Source organism: Podarcis pityusensis (genome assembly GCF_964106645.2).
Source record: "Podarcis pityusensis genome assembly, chromosome: 4".
NCBI classification, from domain to species: Eukaryota; Metazoa; Chordata; class Lepidosauria; order Squamata; family Lacertidae; genus Podarcis; species Podarcis pityusensis.
This window is the reverse complement of record NC_138027.1, coordinates 85426887-85441806: the sequence shown is the minus strand read 5'-3', so window position 1 is coordinate 85441806 and position 14920 is coordinate 85426887. Positions and strand designations below refer to the sequence as shown.

General features: G+C 45.0%; 1 protein-coding gene and 1 long non-coding RNA gene across 7 annotated transcripts in view; one reads left to right on the top strand and one right to left on the bottom strand.

Moving 5' to 3' along the window:
- LOC308475980 overlaps positions 1-14920 on the bottom strand; it is a 1233414-nt gene that overhangs the window by 1072314 nt on the left and 146180 nt on the right. The gene's annotated exons all lie outside the window — the stretch shown is intronic.
- Positions 8670-14920, top strand: part of FARP1 (FERM, ARH/RhoGEF and pleckstrin domain protein 1) — a 188656-nt gene continuing 182405 nt past the window's right edge. For 3 of the 6 annotated variants that reach the window (XM_081002981.1, XM_081002980.1, XM_081002979.1), the window contains exon 1: positions 8670-9044. The gene's annotated coding sequence lies outside the window, so the exon portion shown is untranslated. Of the gene's footprint in view, positions 9045-9139; positions 9277-9690; positions 9797-14920 lie in introns of those variants that run through there. The other 3 variants (XM_081002976.1, XM_081002977.1, XM_081002978.1) reach the window with 3 other exon arrangements.

The following is a 14920-nucleotide window of genomic DNA, read 5'->3' as shown; positions in this document are numbered from 1 at the left end:
TAAAATACTGAGCTTTGGGTGGTTCAACCCACCTCTCATTCATTCCTCTCTGGAATAGACAGTGCTGCTAAGCTTTGGCTACAACAGTGGATTTTTTGTTTTAACAGTCTGTATTTTACACCATACAGAAATCTTTATATCCATACTTCTGCTCAAATGCTGCTGCAGATTAAGATTAAGTTATGGAGAGGAAAATGAATTGATTATTTATGGCACAAAGTACCAACGTGATAAGCACTGTGTGTCATCTTAAATTTTGGGACTACACAAGAAGCAAGAATATCATAGCTATGGCTTGCTTCAGCATTATGATTTTCTTTCACCAAAAATGAATACCCAAACTTATATGGGAAAAGGTTGCAGAAATTGCCATATTATATTTGAACCCTGTTCTTTAATATTGCACTTAAATCTCACTGCAAAAATATTGGTGCACAACAAAGCATTTTAATATTCTATGCTGTCTACTTGGAGCATAATCTGGAGTCTTGAAAATCTGTCTGCTATAGGTTCACAAGGAAGTGTCATGGTGCTGTCCTGCTTTTTGTGTGTTTTATAACTTATCATGGTTTCTTCAAAAATTCACGGTGAAGCACCTTTTCCCAATTTTGGTTTATATGGAACACCAAGTGAAACACCTTGAATTGCTCAAAACACAACACAAATAAGCCTGACCCAATATATACAAGGACTGAATAATGTGAGGAGACTATTTCACTGAAGCATTCTCTGATCCAAATATCCATGTTCATAATGCTGTATGTTCCATATAATGGTAATCATTTCTGATTTTGAAGCTCTTTTTTTCTTCCAAAGTCTATTCTGATCAATAAAAATAGGCCATCCTAGCACATGTTTTCAAAACAGTCTGTGTGATAAATGGATGGTTAATGAGCAATACCTGGAAAATATCCAGCTGTGAAATTCCTTGTGAAATTGTACTAGTCTTAAAAACTGTTGAAATTAAAGACGTTTCCGTTGTATCTTTTCTTGCCACTAGAGGGAGGCAATTTTAGAAAGGTACACCTTAAATAGGAGCATGCATAGGCAGCTGTGATCAGATATGGAAAACAGGAATTTTGTAAAGGAATAATTATCTTTTTTGAGAATATTTCTTCCACAGATGATTTCTACCAACATGTCTTCACCCTGTAGCATGAAGGGGGCGAAAATGGGGTGCAGCTATATCAAAATTTGCAGTTGGCAGGAATGGGAACTGGCCTAGTTCATTCCAGTTTTGTCAGCAAGTATACCTTGTTTCTTTACCTTTGCCTATAAGCACAGATAACTGCATTTTGGAGGTAAAGTACAGCAGCTGGGCTCTGTCTTGTGGGAAAAACACATGTCCATCATCCCTGACAATAGAAAGTCCATTCGCTACACTGCTGAGAGGAGGAGGAGGAAGAAAGCAGTATCACCTTACCAGTGCTATTTTTCTAGAAAAAGGGGGGCCAGAACTCACCATGAACGCCTCCTTTGTTCTCTTAAAATGGCAGTGGTGCCCACCTGAGAGGGGCCGGAACTGAGTTACCATGAATTCTGGCTGGGGGAAACGTTCTTCACTTTACCATTTCGAAAACATCTTTCTCTGGCTCTGAAAGGGGAAACTTTTCAGAAGGTGGAATCTAAAGTTTATTTCACTTATTTACTATATTTATATACCGCCATTCAGGGACGCGGGTGGCGCTGTGGGTTAAACCACAGAGCCTAGGACTTGCCGATCAGAAGGTCGGCGGTTCGAATCCCCGTGACGTGGTGAGCTTCCGTTGCTCAGTCCCTGCTCCTGCCCACCTAGCAGTTCGAAAGCACATCAAAGTGCAAGCAGATAAATAGGTACCGCTCCGGCGGGAAGGTAAACGGCGTTTCCATGCTCTGCTCTGGTTCGCCAGAAGCGGCTTAGTCATGCTGGCCACATGACCCGGAAGCTGTACACCAGCTCCCTCGGCCAATAAAGCGAGATGAGCACCGCAACCCCAGAGTCAGCCACGACTGGACCTAATGGTCAGGGGTCCCTTTACCTTTACCTTTACACCACCACTCATCACCAGAAGATTTCAGGGCGGTTCACAGCATAAAATAGAGGATGAAAACATCCAAATAAGTAAAGCAAAACAGCAAAACAATACCCCCAACTTCCCACAGACCCATATAAAAGGAAGTAGGATATTAATCGGCCAAAGGCTTGAATTAGTGAAGTGTCGGGTGGTGTCTTGATAAGTTTCCCTCCCAATGTGAATTGCAGTCTGGAAATACTCAGGGTTTTTTTTGTGTGTGTGTGTGTGTGTGTGTGTGTGTGTGTGTGTGTGTGTGTTTTGAAAAACAGCTTCCTCTTCTACTGTGAGGACATTATGAGCATCCTGCCTCTGCTTTGGAGAAGTGAGGTTTGCTACCGACGTGGGCTGACAGAAGGAGAAAGCAGATGCTTTGGTCTTGAGTATAGATCCTTAAAAAAAAAAGTACTGGCTTGCACTGTGTGTGTCCTTCACCTGATAAAATAATTTCACAGGCATTTTAAGGTTGCAAAACTGTACAGGAAACTTTGAAAAAGTGTGTTGCTGACATCAGTAGGCAGTGGCTCTCCATAGCATGGTTCAGCCAGCATTCAGACTCCAGAATTCCAAAGCTCTGGAAAACAGGCATTTCTGGACCTTATCCATATATAAATAAATATAAAACAATTAAACCCCAAACCTGAACCTAATTACTATTCTGAGCTCTTGTGTTGATTAATTCCATGTACTGTGTGGAATGCAATTCCGAAACACTATTATGAAGGAGTAAGCCCCATTGAAGGGGGACTTACGCGTGAGTAAACATGCTTATGATTCCATTCTTGGGTGGGTGGGTGGGTTAACCCTCTGTCTCCTTAAGTGGGAAAGTTAAAAATTTAATCTTTCTACAGTTATGTCTTTCTTTGGAGGAGTATACTGGACTCTTATTTCCTCATGGGACACAAGCCCAGTTGAAGGCTGGAGCTTTTAAAATTAGAGAGAAGGAAAACAGATTAAAATGATACGGGTTTATCCATTTCTTCTCTTTCCTCTTAACCTTGCATCAGAGGGATACATACCATTCATTTGTTTCAGTGAAGTTGAAGAAACAGCAAAGATTGCACACCTTATAACAATCTGATCCAACACAAAAATGCCATCATAAAAACATAACTTTATAATAAGCAACTTATATCAAATAAATTAATATTCAATAATCCGTTCAAATATAATGGTACACAATAAAATTTAATGTCAGCAAATAATAATTGCACAGAAATTCACTCTTAACAATTACAATAAATGGTTTCTAAACTATAAAACAAAAAACAAGTCACAGTGCATAAAATAATACAAATAATGGGAGGCAGGAGACAGCAGACCAATGGTGTTTACCTAATTGGACTTTTATAGGCATACTGCTCTCTGCTAGGCAAGCAACTGATCTCTGAGGCACAACTGCTCTTCCACAGCCACTTTTATGAAACTTGGGCCTCCTGAATTCCTTAAAGCAGGGGCGAAACTAGGCTTTATTTCACTTGGGTCAAAGACCCAGTTTGGCAACCCCCTCCAAACACATTTGCACACACACACACATAGGCTGGGAGTCTCAATGGGGCCTCTCTGGAAGTTTCACCCAGGGCCGAAAAACCCTGGCTAGTCCCATTGTAGCTACAGGTCTGCCTAACAGCTACCCACTTTAAGAATTGCCTAGTACTTTTCTCTTTTTTTGCATCAGTCCTCCTTGTTTACAGACTGAAATCCACTGCATTTTCTTCTAACAGCACTCATGACTATGGGCCATGGTTCCTTTCAATTACTTGGTGTGTATAACATGTACATTTTAACTTGCAAGAGGCGCATTCTTTAAATCGTTGATGCCGTTGCAAGGATGCTCTGGCCATGCAACTTTTGGATTCCCTTCCTAACCATCCTTGCAATGTGCATTACAGCTATTTTGATACACTTCCCCACTCTGTGGGTTGTAGTAGGGAGAACATAATGAGGGGCAGAAATAGGTTACCAGCCAACAGCAGAAATAATGAGACCATTAACCTCCCCATCCATCCTTTTCCGCTCCTTTGGAACCTCTGCAATTCAGACAGATGCTTAAGGGATGATTGAGTGGATGTACACCCCTCCTGGCAAATCTAGTCCTTATCTGCTCAAGCTCAAAGCAGTGCGTGACCATGTCCTGCTGTTCAGCAGTCAAGCTTATGAAGAAAAGCATAGATTACTAGAGGAGCAAAATATATTGTGAGGAGAGGAAGGGGGTTGCAGCCTTGTAGAGAAGGTGGTTTTGCTAAAGCATTTGTGTGGGGGGGGTGACACACTAGCACTGATTGGATAAGCTGCTCTGATGTCACAGAAGAACCTTTAGCTTTCATACTCTGGGCTGCGGTGGTATTAGAGGGACTGAGTAGAAAGATGGACAAATGCAGGAAACATAGAAGTTGAAAGAACCTAGGAAGAGGCATGTGTTTTAGAGGACCGCAGGGTAGAATGAGAAAACTCAAGAGCAGAACCAAAGAGAATGGAGGAGACGCTCACAATTTCTAACCATTTTTTTAAACATAAATGTGCATTTTTAATGTCATGCAATTTTTTAAATGTGTCTTAATACAGAATGCAGATAATAAATTAAGATCACAGTAGTCGGTATTATTTTATTCACATTTGTTGAGTTTTCCTGTATCATCATCCATCTTTGCTGACATGAAATGGCAGTTTCTCTGTCTGCATATACAGGTCATTGAGTTGAATTCATTTCCCATTTAAGTCAATGGGACTAGTAAATGATAACTGAAATGTATTTCAGTTCAGATTAAGTTCGACTAACAGGCTGAGCAGCCCTGTGCTTATATACCAGGTCTGGAGATTTGCTGATGAATCCGATACAAGCTTAACCAAGAGGGGAAAGGAATGCAAAGGAAGAAAACACAAAAACAGGGTGGGTTTGGGAAGAGGCACACAACCACAGTGAACACTGCCACAGCTCACCAGCTGGGATTACATAGCAAAGGTTAATTTATTGCAGCTGGGCGTCAAGACTCCAGAAAACAAATTTGTTGGCAGTTTTCTACTAAGTGACAGACTTACATGGAGGAATAGTTCATTTTCTGGATTTTGTACAGGGGAAATCCATATTTTAGCCAGTAGACATCCATGAATTTGCAGAAACTACTCAGCAATTGATGCCAACACAAAAGTCTGGAGGGTATGATACGATACCTGCAGGCAAATTTGGTGGTGGCATCACAGTTGTGCAAATATCATAACAACAACCATCATCAGGTTAATCATTTATAGTCTATATTTTGTAATGCAAAATCTTCCCACTGAAAATTTGTTGGTATCTACATCGAAATATTGTTATAGGTTCTGAATTTCAAGGTGTAGCAGACTAGACATCAAAACACCTTTATTTAATTTTTAAAGCATCCCACTTGTCTCCTGATTAGAAATGGAGTCAGGAGCATCAGCCTCTAGCTTAGAAGAATAACGGTGTAATGGCTAATTAAATAACTACAGTAGCTCTATTCAGTAGTTTTGAAGCTTTTAATTAAAATAGAAAAAGGTGCGGGGTTAGTAGCAAAAACAAAACAAAAGCCACCATGAAACATTCTTCTTTTTCTACCTACAGTGTAATCCAGTTTTTTTCTTTTCTTTTTATTGTCTGTGTTTCATGCAAGCTTCTGATCCATTTGTTTTCCCTTGGATAACAGCAGCCACTGGTTGACTTTTTTGGTTTGGCTTTTGTAGCCCAGGGGCTATTTTATGCTCCCTGGAAGGGGCCCTCGATTTTGTTGATATTCCTCTCTGAGACATTCCTGCAGCTACAGAAATGCCCACAACTCTCTCTCCTTCCCACCAGTGCTCTGATGGAGGAGATTGCTTCTGGGCAAATTAAGATGGCAGGTGATGGTTGGTATAGTGCTCTGGGAGGAGGTTTGTGATTCCTCAGCTGGAGTAGGCTTGGAACAGGTGAGGGTCACCTGCAACATCAAGCCCAGATGCTGCAATCAGCAGGCAAAGTACAAAGGGGAAGCAGAGCTAAGGTGCTGTTTTTGCTCAACTGCCCATGTTGATGGACCTTGGCTTGGCTAGGTAGGTCTGGGGTTCAGGACACTGTGTAAGCAAAGTGGGGGGGGGGAGGGTAAAAGAAAAATGGGGAGGTGATTGAGGTTTCCAGACCTCCTGGGACCACACCCTGCCTGTTCTTAACTTACCAATAATATTATTTCTCCTTGGCTCTTGAGACACACATTTGACCATAGAGAAAATATAAATCAAAAGTGAGAGAAACAGGCCCAGCTTCCTTCCATCCAACAGGAAGAAAAACATGGATACAGTGGTACTTTGGGTTAAGAACTTCATTCGTTCTGGAGGTCCGTTCTTAACCTGAAACTGTTCTTAACCTGAAGCACCACTTTAGCTAATGGGGCCTCCCGCTGCTGCCGCGCCGCCAGAGCACGATTTCTGTTCTCATCCTGAAGCAAAGTTCTTAACCCGAGGTACTATTTCTGGGTTAGCGGAGTCTGTAACCTGAAGCGTATGTAACCCAAAGTACCACTGTACAAAATTTTACATCCAGTTTCGGAAAATATGAATGCTCCCATGAAGCTGGCCATTCACTTCAGCCATATAAAGACTGCAACCCTGTGCACACTTACCTGGGAGTAAGCCCCATCAAACACAGTGGGACATATATATGGGGAGAGGGGGATATGTCTAGGATTGCCCCACACATAAAGTACAAGGACAGGCTTGCAATCTTACACGGTCCCATTGTGTAAATTCAATAACCAGCCTAGGCAAGCATAATGTAAAACTAAGAAAAAATGCTTGTGCACCAGGTCAAAAAGTTGGTTCCCAACAGTGGCTGGTGAGATGAATTCAGGAAGACCACAAGCAAGGCATGGAGGCAATAGACCACCCCTGCTGTTGGTTGGCGTATCTAGATATGGAGATTCTATTTAGTTCACATGGGTCTTAGCTACTGATATAACTATCCTCCGTGGTTGTTGGTTTTTTTGTCTATCCTAGTGGCCATCCGTATACCTTTATAGGGTTTTGGGTTGCACATCTCTTTGCTGATTTCTCTACAAAGGAGGAGTACGTTGTTATAGATTTCTTATCAGATTTCTGTTAATGGGGCTGCCTACCAGCATGGGACTGACCCAGTCAACATCTCAGACAACAGAATGTTGGTAACTGGTGATATTCAAGTAGCATTCCTCCTGGGAGCTAAGTTGGCTGAAGGAAACATAGGGTTGTAGTCAACAAAGTGGACCAATTGAAATTAAAGACTATATCTGTATTAGCTCAATGGGTCTAATCTGAGTAAAGCTCAGTTGAATATCATGACAGTCTGAATAATAATGTGAAGTTTGCTGGTGCCTCCACCTATGCTCAACCTGCATATTTGTAAATAAATTACAAAATCCAGCAGCCTCCTTCCCATAGATACTGGCCGCAAGTAACACGATCATTGGCTTGCATCAGCAGTAGTACATATTGAATATGTATTAAGTAGTACATAGTGAAGAAAAAGACAATGCCATAGGTGACATGCAGGCTGTTGCAAGTACTGTAGCATCATTTTTGTAAGTCATTAGAGCCGGGGAAATGGTGAACACAACAACCATGTGCAAAGTACACATCCAGGAATTTTTTTTTATGAAAGCAAGAGGTGTTTGACGGTGCAATGGTCTCCCTCAGGAGGTTGTGGGCTCTCCTTCTTTGGAGGTTTTTAAGCAGAGATTGGATGGTCATCTGTCATAGATGCTTTAACTGAGATCCTGCATTACAGGGGGTTGGACTAGATGACCATAGAGTCCCTTCCAATTCTATGATTCAATGCTGCACACATTCTATATTTTGCTATCATAAGATGTAAGTAATAGAGAACTGTGGGAAAGGGACAATGGTTCAGGTCTCCGGATAGTGGTGAATCTGATTTCTCTGGAGTAGGCGTGCCAACTTGGCCCCGTGACTGTGGGTGCCATAGTGTGCATGGCCCTGGCACCAAAATTTGTGGGAACCTTCATGGGGAATTTTGTGGGTGCTGTGGCCCCCGGGGAGTTGGCACCTATGTCCTGGAGACAAGAATGGTTTGAAAGGAACCTGGATTTTTTTATTTTTTGCAAGGCAGGTACTATAGAAGCCAATTCCCAGGGGCTGACGTCCTTTCTGGCTCCTCTCCCCCTCAAAATAAAATATTTATGGGACCCCCCCCCCCAAAAAAAGTTGCTGGGCGTTTCCATTCGAATAGCGTGTTTGTATGCCACGTCATGTGATCGATTGTGTGGGGCGGGGCTTACCTGGCCGCCCCCCACCCGATATTTTATTGCAGTTGGTGGTACCCCTCACAGGTACTGAGCCTCGTGGCTCGGCTTGAACCCCGCGCCGCCGCCGCCGCCGCCTCGAGACCTTCGGAGGCTTGTGGATTCTGCCACGCCGCGCCTCTTCGGGCAGCGTCCGAGAGACTTGCATGAGTTGACCCTTGGCGAGAAGGCGGGAAAAAGGCTCCTCCCGCCTTCGGAGGGTGAGTCTTGGGTGGGTTGGGGGGCGCTTTGCGCGCGCGGGCTGCGCTGATTCCGCGTGAGGAGAAGAAGAAAGGCGGCGGGGGCGGGGGCCGCCTGTGCAGCAGGGGCAGGACTGGACGCTGGAGGGGGCTCTTCGCCGCCGCGCCTTTCCCCGAGGCGGGGGCCGGAGTGGGAGTGGGAGGGGAAACAGAAGGCGGCGGCGGTAGGAGCAGCAGCAGCAGCAGCAGCGCTCGCTTCCCGCTCCTGGGTCGGCGGGGCTCCTGTCCCCTGACCCTTTGGCCTCCCTTTCCCCGCGCGCAAAAAGGCGAGCGAAGCTGGAGAGCCATGGCGCCCTCGTTCCCGTCGCCCGCTCGCCTCCGCCGCCGCTGCTCCCCTTGCCTTCCCCCTCCTCCTCGCCACCACACCGCCTCCCGGAGCCTTTAATGGCTCGGACCCTTCGGCGGCCCCAAGCCGACTCGTCCTGCGCCACCACAGCCAGAGAGCCCCAGGAGGAGCGCCGCGCACGGTGAGCAGGGGCGGCGCGCGGACCTCGGAGCAAACAATGGGGGAGAGGGGTTGGAGGGGGCGGGCGCGTGGGCGCTTGCGGGGCTGAGGGGGCGGCGGCTCCCGAGTCCGGGCGCGGGGGGCCGCTCCGGCGAGGAGGAGAAGCGGCCCTTTTTATGTTCGTCCGCCGCCGGAGACGCTTCTTGCGGGGGTGAGGCGCCAGCCCTGGAAATCCGCTTGGACCAGGCTGAGAGGTGTGTGTATGTTTGTGTGCTGTGTTTTGCGGTCTCTTTCTCTCCCCCCCCCCCGTCTTTATGGCACACGCCCCCGCTCCGGTTTTGCACGCCGCTACTTCCCGAAGTTGCCTTTTGTCTCCTCGATCCGATTTGGAAGTTGCTGGGGCGAAGGGCTCCTCTTCTGACTTCTCTCGCTCTCCCCGCCCCCTTCTCGCTTTGCAGTATCTCTGGTGGGCCAGCGCCCCCACCCCCAGTCCCTCCCCAGGCTTCAAATGCGATCTTTCGTCTTGGGGAGGGGGGGGGCTTTGAAATGTTTGTGTTTGTGTGATTCAGATCGCCTCACCTACCCCTTTGTATATAAGAATAAGAATCATCCGGCTCGCCTTTCTCTATTGACGGCCGGGCGGTGCGTCTAGGCAGAGCTGGCTGCGCACAAAGGAAGCCGAGGGAGCGCCGGGGATGGACGGACGGGACGGACAGACGTGGGGAGGAGCAGCCAGCCTTGCTTCTCATCTGGAACCGTTTAACTCCGCGAAAGGTCGGGTCTCGACCCAGCGGCGGGGGGCGGGTAGGGGATCGCGGAGCATTTATTAGGGTTCCTCAATATGGGCAGGGGAGGGGTGCGCAGCTAAGGTAGGGGGTGCCATTCAAAAGAGGCCTTGGTCACCAAGGTGTGGTATTTGCCTCAGTTGGAAGATACCTGGTGTTTTTAAGCAGGGTGGGAGGTGGGGAATCAAAGCTGAGCTATTGGGCACAATACAGTGTGTCCCGTTGAAGTGAGAGGATGGGTTCGCAAGAGCCTGGCGGTTCATTTTGGAGGAGGGGTGGTTGTTTCCCCCCCTGGTAGATTGTGCCTCATGTTAATTAGTTGGAGGGGGTGCCATTTGGCTTTCCAGCCTCTTGACAGGTACCCAGGTGTTTTAGGTTTTGAATTGACTGAAACACACCCTTTTCTGGCTCCCATGATCAGACCTTGCAGCTGAACAATGCACAGTGTCTTTACAGATCCAGAGTGCAACTGCTGCCTTCCTACCATGGAAGCTCATAAAGGTATGCACACTATCTACCGTATTTGCTCAAATGCAATGCGCACTTTTTTGACCAAATTAACGTCGCGAAAATCAGGGAGTGCATTATTAGATTTGATTGTGCCGGCAAACCAAACCCTTTGGGTTTCAAGGTTTGAGGTGCGCATTAGATTTGTGTAAATATGGTAGTACAAGCTAAGTGAATTGTTTTTGAAAACGGATGAGACGAGGGGAAAGTTATGGAAGGGAACTAAAGAATCCAGCTACCAAGAAGGCCCTCTGGACTTAAGCTCACTCTCTGTGTGTGTGTGTGTACACACACAACAGGCTGTATACACACACACACACACACACACACACACCCCTGGCTGAAAACCTGGATCTAAGTTGCAGCTGATACCCCAGATCTCAACTGAGTCAACAAAGGAGAAAATGCTAAAGAATATGTGACATGCCACCCCACTCTCCATGACCCAATCATTCTAAATTAATAAGAAGTGAAGCTCCAAGATCAGGAGTTACATGACCTATTTGGTCCCATGGCAGTGGCCCTCTTTTTCCTTTTGCCTTGATCACATATTTTCAGGTGCAACCAAAATAAGACATGGTATGGTCTATTTGGGCCGCTTCACAGATATGTTTACATCAGCTGCTTTCTTATCACTTGATTGCTCAACACCTGATGACTCACAGCTGAATGTGCGAATTGACTCAGCATTGAAAAGAACCATGCTTGAGGCTATGGGAGGCAATACAAAATTTGTTTGGGGACTTTTTCACACTGTGGCCAAAGGTTGAGATGCTGGTCGTTGGTCAAATATTCCATGAAGTCAAGAAAGCCCTTGTGGGCTCCTAAATCATGATGTGTTCTGGCAGCAGTGGCAAGGGATAAAAGGCACTTGCTTCCCATTCCTTGAAGGTCAGGAGACACCCTGCTTCACCTCATCTTGGAGCGGGCAACCCCTGCCCTATAGATCATTTGGAAGAGTTTCCCCCTCCTAGCTAAACTACATAGTCTTAACTCTACTGGGCTTTTGATAAACTACATGCATCTCACTGCAGAGGAATTTGAAGTATAGGAAAGAGAATGAAACAGACAACAGAATTTTGGAAGGTATTGGCTGCATTTTTACATGCATGAACGGTGAATGCAAATACATGTGCAGCCTCTTAGTAAACGGAGCATGCAATGGCTGGTAGTAATTTGCAGCTACATTCCATAAGGAGCATGCAATGGCTGATAGTAATTTGCAGCTACAGTCCATAAGGAGCATGCAATGGCTGATAGTAATTTGCAGCTACATTCCATAAGGCTACATGGTATGTGGGAGACCATGCATATCGATAGCCAGCACAGAGCAGAGCTGCAGATTTTCTCTTCCTTCAGTTGAATGGGTCGCCTGTCATGTCTAGATCATTTCTAATGCAATGAACCATCTGTTGGGCCACAACCACCCTGAGGGTGAGATGCAGGATCAATATTAGACAGGCGCAGAAGTAATCTCTTCCCAAATAAAACATGCCCAGGATCACTGTGCCATCAGCCTTGGGGGGGGGCATTGTTCTCCATTGCAAAGGAACTGTGCACATGCTGAGAGGCACCCTACACAAGCCACAGGTGCACATTGAGTCTACTGCATTTGTTGTAGGGGGGAAGGACTTCTGTACCATTTGGAATAGTACTATATAAAGCTCTTGGGAGCTTTTAGTTGTGAATCTTCTAGAGAAGTGGTAGAAGCATAGCTATCATTTAAATTAACTGATCAATGCATTTATATCTCATCTTACTTCCAGAGCCCTTATGTGGCTCTAGCTCAGATCCCTATAGATTGCCTTCCAGCAAATGTGCATTATGCAGTTCTGGAAATCTGATTGTCCTCAACCCACTTGCTTGCATCCAGATGACCCAGTGGCCAAGGAATCCCCTTCTTTTCAATCTTCCCACTCCTGTTTGCACACGGGCTGACTGGGTTCTGCTTTTGCAGCCTCACAGCTGACTTCATGCCAGCATGTGAACTACTTTAGATGGAACCACATGGGAGGTGCTAAGGAAACATCACTGCCCTTGGGTACTTTCTGTACCCTCTCCCTATGTACCTTTCTGTAAATAAAGATCTGCATTGTGAAATGACTCCTTCAGGTGTCTCTGCCACCTAAGCTGAGTCAGGGGCTGATGAGAGAAAGGGCCTTCTTTGTGTTGGCACCCCAATTGTGGAACACTTCCCAGAGAGACCCACCTGGTGCCTAATTGCACTTTCAGCACCAGGCAGAGACCTTTTTTTTTTTTTATCTTCCATGGTTGTAAGACAATTTCAATCCCACTGTCTTTAACACTGCTTTTACCATTTGTTGCTTACAGTTTAATTCTTTTCTTCTTTTTGTAAACTGCCCTGGGAAATTAATTGAGGAGTAGTATAAAAATACTTGTAATATATTATTTCTGGATGAGACTGGAAGAGGGAATGTGTGCTTTGTTACTAAGCAACCACATTTGTGGTTCCTTCAGTCAGTCTTCCCCTTTCCAGATAATCTTATTGCTGTCATAAAGGAATTATATACAGATACACAGTTTAATTTATTTCCATCTGAACTGGCCTCTGCTTGTTTTGGTTCTTGTTGACTGTCCACATAGGGGACAGGGATAAGACTTGAGATAATGATGGTTGACAAGACCTGCGTCTCTGGGATGCTAAGGATTCACAGCATTGACAAGGGTTTTGCCTTGGTGGTTTGATGGTGTTTAGCAGTAGTATCCGAAGAGCACTTTGTGCAGCTGCCTTGCTTATACCTTGTGTGTTGTCAGAGTGGCATCATCTCTCGCTCTTGCCTTTGCAACCATAATGCTATTCCACAGTGTTGCATTCTCGTGATGCTTAAACGGAGCTTCCCTTATGCCTTGACAGTTACCCCTGGGCACAGTGAAATTCATTTCACAGCACTGAAGTCCAAAAGGACCGTTTCACACATTACATGTTTTGATGTATACCTAAAAATAGGAGGCATTTAATGACATCGATAGGTTCTCAGAAATGCATGTGCACCAACATGTATGTCATACAGGTACATGTCTCAAGGTGGACTGTAATTGCTGGCATATTCAGTGGGAGACCTGGATTTGCCTCTGCATCTTGTGTGACATGATCTTTGCATGACCTTGGAGGCTATCTCTTCCCTTATGTCTCATTATGCTCCCTTGTATCAGCTGTGAACATCCCAGTTCAGGCAACAAGGAGATGCAAGAACAATGGCTTCCCCATGTTTATGCCCTTCTGTTTCTCTGGAATCCTGATGACATGCAGAATCTCTTTTAAAATCACTTTAGGTTCTTTTAATTTGGGATTGCATTTGATGGTCACAGAGAAACTTAATCATGGAAAGAGCTTTTGGCATATGTTTCGTGTGGAGTCTTAGTTCTAGGTTTGTTTGTTTTTAATTCCTTTTTAAAATTGAAAGCTGTACTGTAAAATATTTACAACAAAACTGAACAAACACAAAATACTTTGCATGAAGTTTGGTTTATTCTGGTATGTTAAAAAGTTCTAAATTCCTCTCCCAACCCATCATCAGACCAATCCACAGTAAGAAAGATTGATATAAAAATAGAGAGAGTGATTATTGGCTAACCCAAAAATGAGGTGAGGATCTGAAGGCACCTAAAAAAGGTTTTTATGGAGACTAGAAGCAAACCAATACAGTCGTACCTTGGATCTTCGAATGGCTTAGTTCTCGAACGTTTTGGCTCCAGAACGCTGCAAACCCGGAAGTGACAGTTCCAATTCGCGAACTATTTTTGGAAGCCGAACGTCAGACGGGGCTTCCGCGGCTTCTGATTGGCTGCAGGAGCTTTCTGCAGCCAATCCGAAGCAGTGCTTTGGTTTCTGAACGTTTTGGACGTCAAACGGACTTCCAGAACGGATTCCGTTCAACTTCCAAGGTACGACTGTATTGTCCACACTGATTGCTAGTGACCTTTTGGCCTATCAGTCAAAGGCCTTTTACAGACCTACCAGGTATCTGAGTTACTTGAAACTGAAGATGCTGAGGATTGTACCTGGACTTTCTGTGTGCAAAACAGGAATTCTATAACTGAACTACAGCCTAAAGTAGAGGGATCTGTGGCAGAGGACAGTGTGTACATGGGGATTTTTTTCCTGACCTATTTCTTTTCCTTGTCGTCTGCCCTAGTTTGCACTGCCAGCCAGTGTACTTGACCATTTGTATACAGTTGTCCATGTCCCTTACCAGGCAGAAACATGAATCTGATGTTGTTCTTCTTCTTTTTAAGGGTGCACATTCTCTCCAAGGTTATTTCGCGTCGGGATTGGGAGTACCCATAGTGGGTTATGTGTAATTAGGACTGCAAGCTTTAATCGATTTTAATCAGTGTGATTATTCAATTTGAGTATCAGTGGCTGATTAAAATTTGCCCCTCAACTAACCCGTGATGTTGACAACAAAAGTCAGATGGGGCACTTGAAGGGCATGTCAATGGCTGGGCTTATATAGATGTGCCATTTTCCTTTTCAATGAGCCAAAACTGATAGAACTCCTTGAAGGATAACTTTTCCCATAAGATTTATCGATAGCTAGCAAAGTTTTCATGGAACACTTTCTCTCCTTCTAAAAATAAGAAC